Genomic DNA, 19,853 nt, shown 5'->3' on the forward strand with positions numbered 1-19,853 from the left:
CGGCCTATGAAAAGGTCCGGCAACAAACACTTTCGCGATCGATGAGATAGGCAGCCAAGAGTTGCATTCACTTCACAAGATGGTAGCTCCGACAAGTGGCACTCTAACTAACGACTAATGATAATCTTGCTGAAGCTACCTGACGTCCGATAAACCAAATGCAACAATGGAACAATACGCCAATGCCGGAATCAGCGGTCTGCGCTACGTCCCCAGAATACTGTTTTTACAGCGCCCAGAAAGAGAAGGGAATCACTACCACCAGAGTAGAAGAGTCACAAACCGGCCTACACTCAAGAAAACTGTCAAAATTACACGCCTTACCGGACAGCAGCGGCAAGGCGAGGAAAGGTACACAGCCGTTACATAGACTAACCCCCCAGGGCAGGTAACTTGAGCGTTAGCGGCCACCAGGCAAGAAAAATTACCGCTGGTTTAACTTAACAAACTGTAATAAGTTGAACGCACTAAATAGTAATAAGAAGTCGAGGAAAGCTATTCAGATCCGCCTTCCCCAAGCACTCCAATTGCTGCTCTTCGCCTTGGCGACACCACGAGCAGCAACACGAACCCAAGTCATTGGAGAATCGAGAGATATCACAGTCGTGTAGGTTTCTCTACTTGGATTGAAATGCACTCTTCTCAAAGGCTGCTGGATCCGGTTTACGACGAGTCGTACACCCTGGTGACGACAGCTATTCCATCCGGTAGTCCATGCGTGCCGCCAGTAGTCCCGGCATGTTCTGGCACAGCGCGGACCTGGTTCCACCTGAGTCCCCAACCGAACTGGCCCACTCACTCGAACCGGAAAAACAACGACGTCGCCCCAAAGATAGGGCAACAGTTACTACATATCAATAACCGCCGCTACTGCCACTAGCGGACAGGCAACGCTTGCGAAACAGAGTGGCGCCAGTCAACACGAGAAGAAGACAAACAACGGTAACTATGCCAACTAAACGATACCGTCTGGCCTCCAACAGAGGGCGGAAACCTACAAACAGCACCAACGCGAACTGCAGCACGGCTCATTGACAATCTACACTCCTGGAAATTGAAATGAGAACACCGTGAATTCATTGTCCCAGGAAGGGGAAACTTTATTGACACATTCCTGGGGTCAGATACATCACATGATCACACTGACAGAACCACAGGCACATAGACACAAGCAACAGAACATGCACAATGTCGGCACTAGTACAGTGTATATCCACCTTTCGCAGCAATGCAGGCTGCTATTCTCCCATGGAGACGATCGTAGAGATGCTGGATGTAGTCCTGTGGAACGGCTTGCCATGCCATTTCCACCTGGCGCCTCAGTTGGACCAGCGTTCGTGCTGGACGTGCAGACCGCGTGAGACGACGCTTCATCCAGTCCCAAACATGCTCAATGGGGGACAGATCCGGAGATCTTGCTGGCCAGGGTAGTTGACTTACACCTTCTAGAGCACGTTGGGTGGCACGGGATACATGCGGACGTGATTGTCCTGTTGGAACAGCAAGTTCCCTTGCCGGTCTAGGAATGGTAGAACGATGGGTTCGATGACGGTTTGGATGTACCGTGCACTATTCAGTGTCCCCTCGACGATCACCAGTGGTGTGCGGCCAGTATAGGAGATCGCTCCCCACACCATGATGCCAGGTGTTGGCCCTGTGTGCCTCGGTCGTATGCAGTCCTGATTGTGGCGCTCACCTGCACGGTGCCAAACACGCATACGACCATCATTGGCACCAAGGCAGAAGCGACTCTCATCGCTGAAGACGACACGTCTCCATTTGTCCCTCCATTCACGCCTGTCGCGACACCACTGGAGGCGGGCTGCACGATGTTGGGGCGTGAGCGGAAGACGGCCTAACGGTGTGCGGGACCGTAGCCCAGCTTCATGGAGAGGGTTGCGAATGGTCCTCGCCGATACCCCAGGAGCAACAGTGTCCCTAATTTGCTGGGAAGTGGCGGTGCGGTCCCCTACGGCACTGCGTAGGATCCTACGGTCTTGGCGTGCATCCGTGCGTCGCTGCGGTCCGGTCCCAGGTCGACGGGCACGTGCACCTTCCGCCGACCACTGGCGACAACATCGATGTACTGTGGAGACCTCACGCCCCACGTGTTGAGCAATTCGGCGGTACGTCCACCCGGCCTCCCGCATGCCCACTATACGCCCTCGCTCAAAGTCCGTCAACTGCACATACGGTTCACGTCCACGCTGTCGCGGCATGCTACCAGTGTTAAAGACTGCGATGGAGCTCCGTATGCCACGGCAAACTGGCTGACACTGACGGCGGTGGTGCACAAATGCTGCGCAGCTAGCGCCATTCGACGGCCAACACCGCGGTTCCTGGTGTGTCCGCTGTGCCGTGCGTGTGATCATTGCTTGTACAGCCCTCTCGCAGTGTCCGGAGCAAGTATGGTGGGTCTGACACACCGGTGTCAATGTGTTATTTTTTCCATTTCCAGGAGTGTATTACTGCACGCCGAATGCGTGCTGTCGTCTTCGTATTTACTCAATACTGATGCTCTCAAAGTCTGCGACCGAATTGGGGCGACAGGCGACGGGTGGTTAGCTAAATCAGCGTTGGCAGGGGACGATGAACTCGGTCCTCTCGGTGGTGTGGCGCTGCCCGTTCTTAGCAAGGCGCGGGTCTTGAAAGTCTCTTCGGGTTTGCTGCCGGATTCTAAAATCAACTTGACTCGATATTTCGGCGATCCAACTGGTCGCCATCTTCAGGAAAATGCTGCTTCTGGTGATGAGCCCCGCTGAGAACTGACGCCAGGTTGCAAATCGACGTCCTATATAGGCCACCGTTCAGTACACGGCGCATGCGCCGCCCATCACGGTTTCTGCCTTCCAGGACAGGGAGGTGGCGCCGCCGTTAGTGAAACACTGCTGGCAACGATATATCGCAATCAAGGCCGCACCGAAGAACGTTCAGTTTTGATACGAGATAGTACAGGATTCCACGTCTTGCTAAGAGTAAATCCATTGTCTCTGTTGATTAAATTATCAGCCAACCTAATTTCAATCACCTCTTTATAGACACTGTTCCAAACACCGGAAATTTTAGCAACTACCACAGTTTCATCAAATTTCATATTGTGTCCTTAATTTAGGCAGTGTTCTGCTACTGCCGGTTTTTCCGGCTGTTATAGCCTCGTATGACGGCGATGTTCCACACACCTGTCATGCACTGTGCGAATCGAACGGCCAATGTAAGCTTTCCCACATTAACACGGAATTTTGTACACACCGGGTTTCCTAAGCCCCAAATCATCTTTCACAGAGCCGAGCAGAGCCCTAATCTAGAAGGTGGACGGAACACACTCTTAATGTTAAAATTCCTTATCTTAAACGATAAGCCTCCAGCATAAGGAAGAAAGGCCACAGATCTATGTTCCTCTTCATACACTTCCGGAGATGGTCCAAACTCCATAGCCCAACGAATCTGCTTCTCGGTGTATCCATTTTCCTTAAAAACAGCCATCAAATGCTCAAGTTCTTGGGTTAAGCTGTCTGCGTCGGAAATGGCATATGCTCTCCGTACCGAAGTTCTAAGGACGCCACTCCGTTGGTGTAGTGGATGACAACTCTTAGGATGCAGATACCAATCCCTGTGTGTCGTCTTTCGGTGAACACTGTGTCCCAAAGTACCATCTGTTTTTTTATAAACCATAACGTCTAAAAATGGAAGCATCCCATGCGCCTTCTTGATGACATTCTGCGGCAGTGCGCTGTTCGGTGTACAGTCGCAGCTTAAGGATTACACATTTCTCGCCGCCCCCCCCCCCCAAAATGCGGCACAGTTGTCGTGTACGGAGCCATCTGACGACACCTGATGGGTGAGTGGAGTCGGGGGGGGGGGGGGGGGGAGGCAGGAAGCTGGGTGGCGGCAAGGGGCTGGGAGCTGAAACTGGGACCGACCCCGGGCCCCCCGGCTGCGCCTCGACATCGGTCGGAAAAACCCCGAAAACTCGGGAACCCTCTTCCTGTGTCGCTACGACGAAAAATGCAGAGGGCGGCGATGGCGACGGCGGGAGCGATGACTACAAGGACGACGACGACGACGCCGCCAAGTCCTCGGCGGGCGCCGGGACGAGCGCCGGGAAGCTGAGCTTTTGCGGCGGCTAAGGCGATGGGTGTTGCTCTACCGGTTAAGCAGGCGATTTCCAAGAGGCATCCTGGGGCGGCCACGCTGGCCGCTAGATGCTGTTAGGACGCGAATCTCAGTAAAAAAAATCTGGTTGGATGGCGGTGCAGCTACCCAGTAGCATGTTGAATTTAATATCTGCAAGTGCGCAAATTAAAAAAAAAAAAAAAAAATCATCCCCTCTGTTAGCGCCTGGTGCGACCAAAAACTGTGCTGCGCTGTGGTGGGTGTAGCAACCAGAGCAGCGTGTGGTGGCGCCAGCCGTGTAGAAGCTCCGCCGGCGACGAACCCTTGCGGGATTGGGGCGGTACGTTGCGAGGAAAAGTAGCTTGCGTTGCGGGAGGCACGTAGTTTGTTCATCTGTTGCTTGCTTGAAGGTACGCACAGATCGTTCAGGTTCTCCGTTCGACTGGGGATCAAGCGGAGCAATGTTGAGATGAGTGATACCGTTGGCTGTACAAAACAATTCAAAGTCGTGAGTCATAGCTGTGCTCCGTTGTCTGTAACCAGGACTTTAGGCAAACCTTCGAAGCAAAAAGTAGATGACAAAGCCTGATAGGTACCATGTGACGTACTCGAGTTCATGCGCATTGCAAACGGATATTTTCTAAAAAAAATTGTCCACAAATTAAGCCAACGAATGCTGCAAAAGGGACCAACAAAGTCAATATGCACTCGCTGCCATGGCGATGGAGACCTTGGCCAAGCCGAAAATGTTTGCGGCTGTGTCGACATCAGTTCAATGTCGGCATCCATGCCCGGTCCAGTACAATGCTTACGCGCTAAATGTTTTGTGCGTTCAATTCCCGAATGTCTTTGATGGAGCTGTCGCAAAACATCTTTTTCCATCACTTTTGGAATAAGCATACGCGATTGTCAGTAGTCATTTTGCACTAAAATCTCACCGTACTGGACGGAGAGGCTATGCCGACGAGAAAAATGTCGGCGCACAAAAGAATTCCGAATTTTTTTCACTGAACGAGGCCAAGCAGTACGGACGTAGTGCAACAAAAAGTTCAGGTCAGGGTCTGCTTCTCTGACCTGAGCAGTTTTCCTATAGTTCAGTGGAAAAGTCTGTAAAATTTCAGTGTCCTGCGCATCGATTTGACAAGACGTGGTAGTAGCATCGAATTCAAAATAAGGACCAACAGGAAGGCGAAGAAGAGCGTCTGCATTTGGATGCTTCGACGTAGGCCGGTGCAATATTTCGCTCTGGCACTCTAAAAATGCCAGCCATTATGGCCAAGTGGTTCTAGGCGCTTCAGTCTCGAACCGCGCGACCGCGACGGTCGCAGGTTCGAATCCTGCCTCGGGCATGGCTTTGTGTGATGTCTTTAGGTTAGTTAGGTTTAAATAGTTCTAAGTACTAGGGGACTGATTACCTCAGATGTTAAGTCCCATAGTGCTCAGAGCCATTTGAACCATTTTTGAATAGTAAAAAAAAAAGTCGAATGTTGAAGCTTCTGAACTGTGCGTGGCGGAACAGGTTTGGACGGAAGAAACAAAGGCTGGAGAGGCTTATGGCTCGTCCCTAGCTAGACTTCCGACCAAACAAATAATAGTGAAACTTTGTCATACCATAGATAACAGCGAGCACTTCCTTTTCATGTTGGGAAAGGTTAAATTGTATCTTATTCAATTACTTGGAAACGATAGCAATCGGTTTGTCCTGCGAACCAAATCTGTGCGAGAGCGCAGCTCCGATTCCGTACGAAGAAGCCTCCACCGCCAAAACCAAAAACTTAGCGGAATAGAAGTGGACGAGACCTCTGTCACTCAACAAGGCTTGCAATGCGTTCTGACGCTCTCTGGTCCAAACAAAAAGTTCATGCTTCCGGTGCAAACGATGCAATGGAGCCGCGATTTGGGCTGCAACTTACTGCAATTCCGTTACGTACCACGGGGCACTGAGGTCCTCGATAGACCAGAAAATGTGGCAGAAGGGGGTTAACTCCTTGGCGCAAGTACAGTATTTCAGACAGAGAAATGGCATATTTGTCCAGCCGACACTTGAAACCTGCAGCTGAAACCACAAGAAAGAACGTACGAAGGTCACTGACATGCTCCGTTGGTGTACATTCTGATACCAAAATATCTTCCAAGTAATTGGAACAAAATGGAATTTTTGCAGTAAGCTGTTCTTGATAGCGTTGGAATATGGCAGGAGCGGAAGCGCAGCCAAAGGGTAAGCGGAAAAATGTGAACAACCGTAAATGTGTGTTGACCTCGAACACTTTCTAAGACTCCTCAGCTAGTGGAATTTGTAAATGCGCATTACGTAAGTCAATTTTTGAAAAAATAGCAGACTGCAATAAGCCTGTCCATAAATTTCTGAGGGCGAGGGAACGAATAAGTATCAATTATTGTCTGTGGGTCCCGAGTTCGAGGCTCGGTCCGGCACACAATTTTAATAACACCATTGTGTTACCAGTCTTTAAGCTCACTTGCAGCTTTGTTTCTAAGTGCATAAGGGACGCGCCCGAAAACACTTAGCTTGCCCATTGTCCTTCATTGTAACATGGGCTAGAAATTTATTTGCTCTGCCAAGTCCTTCAGAAAATAAATCAGGGAACTGCTTACTCAGTTGAGTGATGCAGTCTTTTGGGCTTGAAAGCAGAAAACAAAAGTTCATCGTCCTGAATACGAAGACCAGACATATCAAATGAAACTAATCTAAAAATATTTTCACAGCGAAATGGTGATGTCACTGTTCTGGTGTGGGAGTGCAATGTGGCAGGCGAACTACATGTACCAAACACTGTAGTGTCTGACCATTATACGCAGTAAATTGTGTGGAAGTTTTGTCAACTGTGGCGAGCCCAACTGTTCATAAGTGGCACGATAAAGCAATGTAACGGAAGCGTCAGTGTCTAACAGAAGTCGCAGACAGCATCCGGCGATGACTAAGTTCACAGTTTTTGTTTGACTGCCGTTGCACAGCATTTGGTTGGGGTGAAGGTACATCCAGAATTTAGTCATTACTAGTACTGGTACCTGGTTTAGAAAAAAACTGCATTCACTGAGTGAGATGGTGCTTCATGCTTACGAAAGCGAGCTTTGGTGGAGTTCTTTTCTGTTGCAAGAACACAAACACGACTCTGGCTCCCCACAAGAAAAGCAAGTCGCGTTCCGCAAAGAGCAGTTTTGTCTTGTATGAGTGTAAAAGCAGCAGGGACACGATTTGAGAGCAGACACATGCGTTGACACTTGTATACTTTGACCACAGCGCCGTGACCTATTTGCATGCTGCGGGCGGTCGCAAGGCCGGACTTGTTTGTCACTTTGCGTTAGACTGCAGATGGGAGTTACTTCAAAGTTTTCCACAGCCCTTCACACGGGTCCCGACGTTCAATAATTCAAAGTAGGATCAGAATGTTTAAAAATTTGTTCACGATTCCTGCTTTCTGGCAAATTGTATGTAACTGCATCATGAATCATTGCGTCACTATAGTACTGTCCACAGCTACATTAAAAACGACCTGAAGTTCACTGAGCCGGTCGCGGCAGCCGAGCGGTTCTAGGCGCTTCAGTACGGAGCCGCGCTGCTGCTACGGTCGCAGGTTCGAATCCTGCCTCGGGCATGGATGTGTGTGGTGTCCTTAGATTAGTTAGGTTTAAGTAGTTCTAAATCTATGGGACTGATTACCTCAGATGTTAAGTCCCATATTGCTTAGAGCCTTTTTTTTATGTTCGGTGACCATTGACGGCATGCCTGTTGTGGCTTTTTCCGAAATCGAAAGAACTTGTAACGAGTTGCAACAACCTGTACCTGTTTCTCATAATACGGTCGGCAACACCTAGAGACAACAACTGTCTGGCGCAGTTGTTAGATCGGTTACTGCTGCTACAGAGGCACGTTACCAAGATTTAGATGAGTTTGAACGTCGTGTTATAGTTGGTGCACGAGCGATGGGACACACCATCTTCGAGGTAGCGATGAAGTGGCGATATTTCCGTGCGACCATTTCACGAGTGTACCGTGAAGTTTGTGGCATAACTTGACTAGAAGAAGGGATCGGTTGGTAGAACATGTTTTGAGGCATCAAGGGATCACAAATTTAGCATTGGAGGGCACCGTGGAGGGTAAAAATCGTGGAGGGAGACCAAGAGATGAATACACTAAGCAGATTCAGAAGGATGTAGGTTGCAGTAGGTACTGGGAGATGAAGAAGCTTGCACAGGATAGAGTAGCATGGAGAGCTGCATCAAACCAGTCTCAGGACTGAAGACCACAACAACAACAACCGTGAATATCAGGAATCCGGTAAAACAGCTAATCTGCGACATCGCTGAGGCCGAAAAAAGATCCTGCAGGACCGCGACCAACGACGGCTGAAGAGAATCGTTCAACTTGACAAAAGTGCAACCTTCCGCAGATTTCAATGCTGGGCCACCAAAAAGTGTCAGCGTGCGAAACATTAAACGGAGCACCTTCGATATAGCCTTTCGGAGTCGAAGACCCAGTCGTGGACCCTTGATGACTGCACGACACAAAGCTTTACGCCTCGTCCTGGCCTGTCAACACCGACAGTGGACTGTCGATGACTGGAAACATGTCAGACGAGTCTCATTTTCAACTGTATCGAGCGGATGGACGGTAACGGGTATGGAGACAACCTCAGGAATTATATGGGCCCTGCATGTCAGCATGGGACTGTTGAAGCAGTGGAGGCTCTGTAATGGTCTGAGGCGTGTGCAGTTGGCCTCTGATACATCTAGATACGACTCTGACAGGTGACGCGTACGTAAGCAGCCTGTATGATGACCTGCATCCACTCGTTTCCACTGTGCGTTCCGACGGACTTGGGCAATTCCAGAAAGAAAAGGCGACACGCCACACGTCCAGAATTGCTACAGAGTGGCTCCAGGAACACTCTTCTCAGTTTAAACACTTCCGCTACCCACCAAACTCCCCAGACATTAACATTATTGAGTATATCTGGGATGTATTACAACGTGCTGTTCGGAAGCGATCTCCACCCCTTCGTATTCTTTCGGATTTATGGACAGCCCTGCAGAATTCATGGTGTCAGTTCCCTCCAGCATCACTTCAGACATCAGTCGAGTCCATGCCACGTCGTGTTGCGGCACTTCTGCATGCTCGTGAGGGTCCTACACAATATTTAAGTAGGTGTATCAATTTCTTTGGCACTTCGGTGTACTTAGTGAGGGCGTAACAGAGATCTTCAAAAATCAGCAACTCCGGTCTACTAGTCGGGAATTGAAACGTCCCCTTAGAAAAATTATGAATGACAGTGCTGCAAAAACTCTTACATTATTTGATTTTCAAACAGCTGGGCAAAAACTCAACCTACTCAGACAGTTTTCTCTTTACTTATTCTGATATCACTAAACTGACACACAATATGTTTAGCGCAACGCAGCCTGACTTTCAATAATCGCTACAAAAGAATGGCCCTGACTAACAATAACCTATACCCTTCGTGAATCACTTACTTCACAAAAATCTTCTTTACTCGAACTACTGCAATACAGTAAGCGCCAATACTGCCAGCTAAATAACTACTGATTGGCATAGTTAGCAAAAGAAAGATTTTGATAGAAAACGAACAGTTTATTTACCTTTTTAAACAAATTTATTTTTTCCTTATGGACACACGTCCATATTGTCCGCTCAAAACTCTGGCACCTCTCTCCCCACATCCAACACTGCTGGCGGCTCACCTCTAACTGCCAAATGCTACGCGCTGTTCACATCCAACTGCCCAACACTACACAAGCGAATATTCCAACAACGATTTCCACCAGCCACAGACTGCACACAGCACAATCAGTGATTTTCATACAGAGCGCTACGTGTCGTTACCAACATAAAAACCTCAACAGCCTACTTACAGAATAACTTCTGAGTGAGATGGTAATCTCCTTGCAGTGTACACGTAGCACAGATAGCATTGAACTGAGTGTAGTATTCATTCCATTCCTCTTGCTGGTCACTGAAAGCTGGGAACAATGGAATGCTCAGAGACAGTCTCATGGATGTGGCTGGTTGTTGTGACGGAGTTCAAGCAGTAGCGGCTTGGGCATTAATGAGCTGCTGTACGACGGTCTTCAACTGCGACATTTGGTGGTTTTGAAACTAAATAAACTGCAATAGGTCAAAGCCAACAGTAGACGGAGGCGTAAGCGCAGGTGGTGTAGGAACGAATTTGAGGCCATTTTAATGCAAGGAGCGTAGCACCACAGTTATATAAACACTTATAAGTAATTAGTACTAATGAGCCTCTGAAGAAAAAGAGAAAAATATTAGTGACGGGCTGTGAAATAGCGGCGTAGATCGAAGGCAGCGTTGGTTCTGGAATCCTCGTAGCCAGATGTGTAGGTAGCCAGATGTGTAGGCTACTGCGGCCGTCAGCACCGACACAAAGAAGGAAGGAGGTAAGTTGCGATGCCCGGTAGCAGGAATCAAAAATGGTGTGTACATTAAACTTCAAGACTAATATAATGCTTGATTTTTACAAAGAAGAGACCCATCAATTAACTTTTTCTGCCTCCTAGGTGTTAGTATTTTGACAATCTATTACTACTCGCAGAACGCAGTATAAGTATCATCTCCCTGTTTACTCACTAACGATGCGCTCGATGTCTACGACCGAACTGGGTCGACCAGCGATGGCTGCTGATTAAATCAGCATTTACAGAGGGCGCTGACCTCTGTCCTCCTGGGTGACGTGACACTGCCCCCTCTTTTCATTGGCGCGCAGGTCAGCGCCTTCTTGATGCCGATTCGACGCGCTGCGCTGGTCGGTGTGCAGTTGACGCTTTAGGACTGCACACATTTCACACAGATTTTCAGGTCATTTCATTAATGGGCAATTTTGGACCCCCAATAGCTCAGACCTCAACCCACGTGGCTTCTATCTTTGCGATAACTACAGGAAACAATTTTCGTGAAACGTCCACATGATTTAATGGAGACCAGACGCCTTGTTCTTCAAGCTTGCACCGAAATCACGGAAGACAGATGCCGTAGGTTTATCGCTAACATCAGTTTTCTATGGGAGGAAGTAAGGAATCAGAATGGTGGACAAACTGAGCATCTGCTAAGTTAGAACAACACTCCACAGAGAGTTTTCCATGGTATTTTATATTTCTTTGAATTTGTCTTGACAGTAAAATGTTTATTCAAAAACAAATTGGTCACACATTTAGTGCGCCACCGTGTAAGTTTCTTGTGTACCGTTGTGCTGCATCCTGGAGCGTCTTCCCAAACTGGTGTGTTTTTGGTTGATTGTGTCCTGTAGCTCATCGAAAATGATATTGTACCTATATTAACCTGTGATACTACATTTATTTTATTGGGGAATCAAGCTATAAAATGTAATAAAAAGGAATTTGCCTTTCGATTTTCTGTGTGTTCGCGAGACAACAGTAAGACAGAAATTACTTAAGATTATTTGCTCTTCACAAGGGTAATTCTGGGACAGTTAATTTTAAGGCATCGTCTTCCAAACTATAATCATTTGTTGTCACCGAGATGCCTGTGACCATTAGAATAATACCGTTGAATAAGAATACCAGGAGGGCAGGAAGACATTGTTTCGAGGAAGTTAGCGGTCAGGAACAGCCAGGTAATGACAACTTAACAGATAGGGAGAGTTCGCTCAAAACTCGCTGCTAAGACAGAAGTAACTTTTTGTAGGAACTGCCGTTTATGGTGGCAATAGAAAAAAATGCCTTGTGCCCTTGCCCTCTTCTCACTGCAATTAGGGGAGTGTAGACTACTTTTTACAAAATTAGCGACTTCAATTTAATGTTCTGTAAATGTAACAGTCGCGACATGAAAGCAATCCACATTAGGGATGGCTATCGTGTCCATAAGTTGCACGCTGCAGTACTACATATAAAACTTTCCAGAAATACACTAATTAATTTATCTTAGTGGAGCCAATTCTCTTATTTTAGACAGTCATTTTCGTCATATCATGTCAGTGAGTAGGTTGACTGGTTTCAGGATTCGGAAACAGTAACCGATAAAACTAGCGTAATATTTCCTACACAGTATTTCGTACAGCATAAAAGTGATCGGCTTAAATATCTCACGGGGCTCTGGCCCCTAAAAAAAGATATCAACGAACGAGCAAAAAAAGTCACCGAACAATCCGCCGCCGATCTATTTTCCTGAAACATATATAAATCACAAAGTAAACAAAGCACGTGCTTAGGAGACAAGGTGGTGGTTCGAACCAGTGACAGAGCCGTCAAAACAGATACATTGGAATAACATTGCCGGCCGCTGTGGCCGAGCGGTTCTAGGCGCTTCAGTCCAGAACCGCGCTGCTGCTACGGTCGCAGGTTCGAATCCTGCCTCGGACATGGCTGTGTGTGATGTCCTTAGGTTAGTTAGGTTTAAGTAGTTCTAATTCTAGGGGACTGATAACCTCAGACGTTAAGTCCCATAGGGCTCAGAGCCATTTGAACCATTTTGAGCCATAACATTAATCGGTATGGGACAACTACGAAACCTACATCTGTCCAGCTTGAGCTCCGAAGAACAAGATGCGGTATAACAAGACTAGTGAGGTATACATATCCAGATTTTTCAGTGGCTTTACATTCGCCACGTACATTTTCTGGACTTATCAACACTCTCTGTTAATGTGATTAATAATGTCTGTCAGTGGATAGCTTCGTTTTCTTGCAAGTATAAATATTTTCTGTTATTAAAGATTATCATATCATTAATCAATAAAAAAGGAACTAGAGAAAAGAGGGAAGACCAAGATTTTAAATGCGACACAGTAGCGTCCGTCACTTACGCCCACTTTATTCAACACGTAGCGTGATGGTTCATCACAGAGACCCACTTGCAAAAACGGCAGTCGTTATCGGCGCAATACGGCGAGGTGCTACGGCCTACGCGCCATGATGCTTCAGTGTTACTCCCGACTGTTAATTAATATTTCTCTCTCTGCTCGTCTCAAAGATATGGGAGCTTAATTCACCTCATTTTTGTAACATTTATGTGAACAGATACCCGATAACATGTGAACTTGATACTGCACTTTAGCGTTATCCCTCCTCCTGATTTCAGAAGTTAATATTCGTTTTGTATTGCTTTGTAAGCCTTGAATGCAGAATATATCACAGCTAAGGAGTCGAATTTGTGATACTGTCCTCCATGTTCGCCTACATCCCCATGATAAGCTTCGACTAGGCTAATTAATTTTCAATATGACATCTTGATTCACATCTGCAAATAAAGGAAAAGTGTTACCGAATCAGATACTTCCAATACCACACGGTACAGTGTCCCCTTGATTGGGTTCCATTTGTTGGGGGAACCGGTAGGCATGCATGGTGTAACACAATAGCTATTATCAAAAATCTTTGCTACTGGAACTCGTTCGATTTTCAAAATTATCAGGCACAGGCAGTTTTTCAATTTGAAATGCTATGAGCAGAGCGATATCTGATTATAATGTGACTGAAGAACATCTTTATGGTACTGGGAGAACACCTAAGGCATTCGGATAATCTTCCACCTTTAAGCCACCATAACAGACGTGAAGCCCAACATCCAGCAAGCATATCACGAATCTATCGAACAGCTAACTTTAAAAGAATTAGGGAAAACCAGCCCCTCAAGTTCTGGATTCACAGCACGTATCACTCGACCTGTGGACTGGCGGTAAATGTTCCATTCTCCAGCTGTTGGGCAGTAACAGTCAGGGTCACCTTCCCAAGCCACAGCCGTCTATCAGGATAGATTTAAGGAAAGTCCTTGCTCGAATCAAAAGTCAAATCGGATTATTGCTCCTTACGACACTCGTCATTAAAGGTTCATAAATGCAATATAGTCTTACTGTGCCCCGATAGTCCAGTCACAGTAACTCTTTTCGTATTTTTTGACAAATACTTGCCAGTAAATGGTCGCTTTTATCGCAGAACCTTCCTTTGGCGTGCGATGTTCTGCTCCTAACAATCTTTCGGAAATCGTATGTAATGTCGGTTCTCATGCAACAGTATTTTCTGACCTCCTACTGTGTATTACCTTATTTCCTTGTTGTAAAACTCATCATACCCTTACTCATTTTCAATATCTTCTTTATTTTTTTCTTTCTTTTAGCTCGAATCAGCGACAATAATGTTTCTGAAAGTATTACATGTGCTATACCATGTACGAATCTTCGCATAGTTACCGATACCTGCTACATTTTTATTATGCATCTCATGTTTTTTTGTTTCTTTGACATAGTGAGTGTCCTAAAAGCAACAGAAAAATGAAAATGTCACAGAAATAAGCAAATGTATTTCAAACAATAAAAACAATTTCTCGATAAGTGGTTACGTTGTTACTGAAAATTGGCATTGCAGATAATCCAAGGCTGCAATTTGTTTTTGTTCTGACTGATTTTATCGGTGATGAAAATGAAAAATAGTATTGACAGTTGCGCGTCCAGTGAATATTCAATGGAAGAGTAAATACACACAACTCGCCGGTGCAAACTGGCTGCTATGGCAATAATTTGTTTCATTATTAGGAAACAAAAACATTCAAAAGCTTGCCGACGAATCATATCGTGCTACTGAAAGTACTTTTCCAGTAGTTTATTTTCCACCTTTTCTATTAATAATGCATCATCAGATGCATTTTAACCAAAATGGCAATACAGAAGCCGCGCGGAGTGGTACAGGTAGCCGGACCCTCCCGCCGGAGGTTCGATTCCTCCCTCGGGCATGTGTGTGTGTGTGTGTGTGTGTGTGTGTGTGTGTGATTGTTCAGTGTATAAGTTAATTTAAGTAGGTGTAAGTCCAGGCACCGATGACCTCAGCAGTTTGATCTCTTAGGAATTCACACACACACACACACACACACACACACACACACACACACACACATACACACACTTTTTTGTTTTTTTTGTTTTTTTGTTTTTTTTGCAATACACTGCCGGAATGTCTTACGCCCGTTTTATCAGACGTTTGAGTTTGTTATAGCTAAAAGTTGTGGACGTATTTTGTGGGTATTAGAGTGAACGCGTCTCAATCCCCGTTCGCTAATTTAGATTTGGCACATTTTCCTCGTAAAACATAAAGGTCGTAGGAAGGAGGGAAGAGTAAAACATTAAGGTAAGTTTACGTCACATGTCTGCAGCTGGGAAGTAGCAATCGCTTACTGTTTTTATATAAAGTTCACTGTCTAAACGCACACATCACTTTCTGTGGAAGTTCTTGCGAGCTAGTTAATCATCTCCAAATCTCATCCCATGCTAGTTATATCTGTAACGGCCGGCCGATGTGTCCGTGCGGTTCTAGGTGCTTCAGTCTGGAACCGCGTGACCGCTACGGTCGCAAGTTCGAATCCTGCCTCGGGCATGGATGTGTGTGATGTCCTTAGGTTAGATAGGTTTAATTAGTTCTAAGTTCTAGGCGACTTATGACCTCAGAACTTAAGTCGCATAGTGCTCGGAGCCATTTGAACCATATATCTGTAACGCAGCTGTACATATCTGCCCATATTCGCACCTCATTAATGACCTCAGTATCCCCGGGTCGATATTTTTGTCTGCAATATCTGCTCATGACGTCCTTGCATCATTCTTCTGGCATAAATTCTCTCGGTCGCTGAGTTCTTCCACTTTTTCCGCCTCCTTCACGTATTTGATTGCTTAAAATGAAGTTACACGAATTCAGATATGGATATTATGCAAATAACTGTTGCTTATAAATAACGAAAACATATTTCTGCACCTTTGTCACATCATCAGTGAGTACTTTTACTCGGTTCTCTAAAGCACATATATGTTTTAACTTTATAGTACTATTTATTCTAACGAAATTTAGACATAAAACCGTTCATGTCTGTTATGATTCTTACCTAATTTTCTACATTGATTAGTTCAGCAGACAATTTTTACATTACTGTATGCCGGTAGCTTGACGTCTGTAATAAAATGGTGTTACTGTGAGTCTGGTTGCCGAGTTAACAACTCACTTTATCAATGAACTTTGTTTTGTTGCCTGAAAATGTTTCGCGACTTTATTTTGGATTACTTACATTTCTTTTCGAGGTCCCCGTCCTTATCTGGATGCTTATTTGTTGTTGAAATGCACACAGAAATACGATACATGTTCGCAAGGACTCAGATCTTGTTCCACTTTTGCACTTCAAATATCACAACGTTTGTGTTGCTGCTGTGTGTCTATCGCTGGGTGATGACTGATGTTCACTGGCACCAAATTTGAAATTAACTTACTTCCTTTGTTCATGCGCGAGCGCGAGCGCACGCGCGCTTGTATGTGTGTGTGTGTGTGTGTGTGTGTGTGTGTGTGTGTGTGTGTGTGTGCACTCCAAAAGTTAATGTAAGTAATCGAAAAGCATAGTCCCGATATGTTTTCGTGCAACGAAATTTCGTTTATAGATAGACGGCTTCTCTCACACCCAGGAGGCGTACCAGTTGACTCCAGTACCTAAAGAATTCAAAGAATCTCAAGAAAGTATGTAAATGCTGAAACTTTTCAGCCAGACAGCCCTGAAGTGCCTAATGGACTGGCCTCTGTTGGCATTCTCATTGGTCCTTCTACTTCTCTTGTACCTTTAGCTGTTTAACCAAAACACAAACGTATGACTTAGATTGTCTGTATTTAAACCCTAGGAAACTGTGTGCCGGATCGCTATTCGGAAACCATGTCATGATTTTTGTCTGGGTAAGTCAGACGGTAGAGAAACTTGCAATGTTTTCCGGATTGGTGCTATATTTACTACTGTCGAAATTACGTGATGTGTAACTAACGAAATAACATCGCTGTCTTTTATTTTTTGTGAATAACTCGACCAGAATCCATATACATCTAATTGTTTTCACCAGTGTCACGTTCCCAGTGAATAGAGGGACTTGCTACACGGTATATAAGGTGAATCACCTAAAACGTGCACCGCAAACATTGCGGAAATGGAAACTACTATTGATGTGCAGTTGTTACAGAATAGATTGGTAGTCAGGGGATCGCATTGTTACCCAATCGACGGACTGTAATAATACTTAGAAAATGTATATTTTTGTTCATACTATTTTTTAAATGGAACAATGCCTATTGACACTAACAAAGTAAAAGTAGAGTAAATTAGAATGTTGGTGGTGTTTCTTGCAGGATTCTGACGTGAGTCGTTTACAAGATATCGTATTTTGAAAGTTTTCCACACCGACACTTGTTTGTGCCATTAAACCTGCGTAGTTGCTAGGTACGATGTTGTTGTGTAAGACTCAAGTAACGGGGAGTAGCGGAAATGAAATTTGCGATAAATGTAACACCAATGTTGGTAAAATGTAAATGTCGTGTGTGACTAGGGCCTCCTGTCGGGCAGACCGTTCGCCGGGTGCGAGTCTTTCGATTTGACTCCAATTCGGCGACTTGCACGTCGATGGGGATGAAGTGATGATGATTAGGACATCACAACACGCAGTCCCTGAGCGGAGAAAAATCTCCGACCAAGCCGGAATCGAAACCGGGTCCTTAGGATTGATATTCTGTCGCACTGACCACTTACTTTTTTCCCTCTCTCTTTCCATTTTATTTGGTATTGTTCGTTGCGTTTGATCTGGGTGGACGTCACAAGATATCCGTTCAAGTTGATCGTTGATTCCTTTGCTCAGTTTTTTTTTATTACAGAGGGCGAGCAGCCCTCCGACCGAATACGCAGAGCTACCGTGCCGGCAATAATTCGACGAGGTTTTTTTCGTTCGTTTTATCTGCTCGGGGCGGACGTCCCTAGACACCCGTTTCTGTTTGTCGTTGATCCATTAACTCAGATTTTTATAACAGAGGGCAGCTAACTCTCTGACCGAACACGCTGAGTTACCGTGCCGGCGTTCACTCAGCTAGCGGGGGGTGGACACCAATGTTGGTGATCACGAAAGAGACGAAGTGTTTTGGGAGAAAGGTAATGCATGACGGACAAAGCAAGGAGGACGTCAGGAGCAGACTAGGAGAGGCACAAAGGGACTTTCCGCCAAGACAAATCTAGTAGTATCAAACATAGGCCTCAGTTTGACGAAACATTTCTGAGAATGTACGTTTGGAGTAAAGCATTGGATTGCAGTGAAACATGGATTGTAGGTAAACCGGAAAAGAAGAGATTCGATGCATTTGAGATGACGTGGTACAGAAAAATTTTATAAATGAGGATGGAACATATGGAAAATACTCGAAGAAGAAGGGACACGATTATAGGATATGTATTAACACATCAGGTAATAACTTCCATGGCACTAGAGCAGGGGTGGGAAATAGTTTAAAATGATTACACTCCTTAGTTGGAACATCTGGAAAATACTCGAAGAAGAAGGGACACGATTATAGGATATGTATTAACACATCAGGTAATAACTTCCATGGCACTAGAGCAGGGGTGGGAAATAGTTTAAAATGATTACACTCCTTAGTTAGCTTTATGTTTCAGAAGAGGTGTAAAGTGTACCATAAAAGTCAATAAACATAAAATATATAAATGTTTTAATCAATTTATGTAGTGTACTGATTTCGTATCGTCTATTAGATGCAAGTACATTTCATTTTAGAGAAAGTTCAATAAGGCAAATGCATCCTAACAGTCGTTTCCACAATTTTTTTTAAAAAATAAGAAGTGATATTGGTTGTTAATATTCTTTTCACAGCCCGTAAGTTAATGTATGGCAGAGAACATCTTAGGGGCTATATTTACTCATGTTGATCTTCAAACAAGGAAAACCATGCACACAAATATACGAGAACTGTTCGGAAAGTGAGATCCGATCAGACGCGATATAGAAAAAATAGAGAAAAACAAAAATTATTTACAGACATAAACATGGTACATAGTAAGCTGTGCTCACTGTGTGCTCAGAACTTAAAGGAGCGACGTGACTCGGCCGACAGGCACACTTGAGACACTGCCCAATACTCCCGTGCAAAGCTTAATGGGATTTTCTCTGTCGTTTCCATTTCGCGACATATCGCATCTTACTTTCCAATATATGATCAGACTGCGTGTCAACAAGTAAAAGAAAATGCCTGTATGGTCGCTCCCATCAGCTACTGCGCTGAGTATCATCTTGGTATACGCCATTAGTATCCGCAGAGAGCATTGACGTAGCTATCCCAGTGGAAATTCTCGGTCGCGCACGAGAAGGAAATCTTGGGGGAAAAATAACAAACAAACGTAAAGTAATAATTTTCTACTGGCTTTCCCAGACATTCTTTGTCTAGGGCCCGCTTCAAGTTACTCTATTTTGGGATCCTCATAGGGACGCCTCACAGATCTGAGCTCTGTTGTTCCAGCTGATACTAGTTCTTTCACCCGGGTTCCCGGGTTCGATTCCCGGCGGGGTCAGGGATTTTCTCTGCCTCGTGATGGCTGGGTGTTGTGTGCTGTCCTTAGGTTAGTTAGGTTTATGTAGTTCTAAGTTCTAGGGGACTGATGACCATAGATGTTAAGTCCCATAGTGCTCAGAGCCATTTGAACCATTTGAACTAGTTCTTTCATTTGCAGCCCCAGTTGTCAATAGCGTGATTTTTTTTTCTTTATTGAGTTTCGATTCCCTGAAGGGGGCGGGGTGGCAGCAGCTTAGTATGCCACTCTTCAGCTTACAGACTTTGTTTTAAAAAGGAAGATAATAAAGAAATACAGGCGATAAAATCGGAGACTTAAAAAAATCGTGGAACTTAAAACATAGAACAAAGGGATGATGGTGCTAACCAAATAC

The sequence above is a fragment of the Schistocerca piceifrons genome, chromosome 2 (assembly GCF_021461385.2).
Source record: "Schistocerca piceifrons isolate TAMUIC-IGC-003096 chromosome 2, iqSchPice1.1, whole genome shotgun sequence".
Lineage (NCBI taxonomy): Eukaryota > Metazoa > Arthropoda > Insecta > Orthoptera > Acrididae > Schistocerca > Schistocerca piceifrons.